Here is a 1,105-nt window from a genome sequence, read left to right on the forward strand (position 1 = left end):
CCTCTCTGTCCCAACGGAAATAATAAGAACTAGAAAATAAATAATAAAAACCACAATTTCTTCAAAATATAGAGCTTCGATTTTCTAGTAATGTTGTTGCTGTTCAGCATATCTCAAAAGGAAACCTCCAAGAGATTGGATTTTCTTGATTATCCCAACATGAAACTTGTCAAAACCCTAGAGATCTCTAGAATCCATCATTTTCCTCCCTTCTTACACGAGATCTTGCGTCGGGAGCAGCAGAGCTAGCTAAAAACCCTGCAAAGGGCCAAAAAGCTTCAATCCGTTGGCATTTTGAGCAAGATGTTAAGGAAATTGCATGGAAAGAGAGAGAAATCACAACTCATTCGAATTGAATGAATTTCCACAATATTTCCTGAGATTGAACATCGAAGATCTCGAAATACTAGAACCAATGTCGAAAAGAAATAAGATTTTCATAATCGAGTCGAAGGTATCGGAATCAAAAGAGCTTTTCAAGATCGAGGGAGAGAACCCTAAAAAATATGGAGCTCTGAAATGCAGAAAAGATCGAGAGGGATCGAGAGATCTGAGAGAGAAATGAGGGTTTGGGGCTTTGCGGCGCATTTAAATGGGAATGAGAGATGAGGGTTTGGGGCTTTGGGATGCATCTAAATGGGAATGAGAGATGAGGGTTTGGAAATCAGATTGCATATTGAGTTACTCAGTACGCTTTTAACCTATTGCGTAAAGAAGTCATGTTGTTTATCCACATCGTTCATCCATTTTTTTTTTAAATCTCATTTTAATGGTTGAAACCAAATTTGAAACATATCCAAAGATCAAGTGGCCCATACGATAAGAAACAATGGGAATAGTGATTTCCACCCTGGAAACCCTTCTACAGCCCACCGTGATGTTTGTGAGAAATCCACACCGTCCATCCATTTTGAAAGATCATTTTAGGACATGAGACCAGAAATGAGGTGGATCCAAAACTCAAATGGGCCATATGAGAGGTGAGAAATCCACAGTCCTTTTTTTTTTTTTTTTTTACATTTAGAACGGTTGATAACCATTCCAAATTTAGAACGGCTTAAAACCGTTCCTAAAGCAAAAATGTAACCATTCTAAATTTGCAATT

This window comes from Magnolia sinica, chromosome 10 (genome assembly GCF_029962835.1).
Source record: "Magnolia sinica isolate HGM2019 chromosome 10, MsV1, whole genome shotgun sequence".
Classification (NCBI taxonomy): Eukaryota; Viridiplantae; Streptophyta; class Magnoliopsida; order Magnoliales; family Magnoliaceae; genus Magnolia; species Magnolia sinica.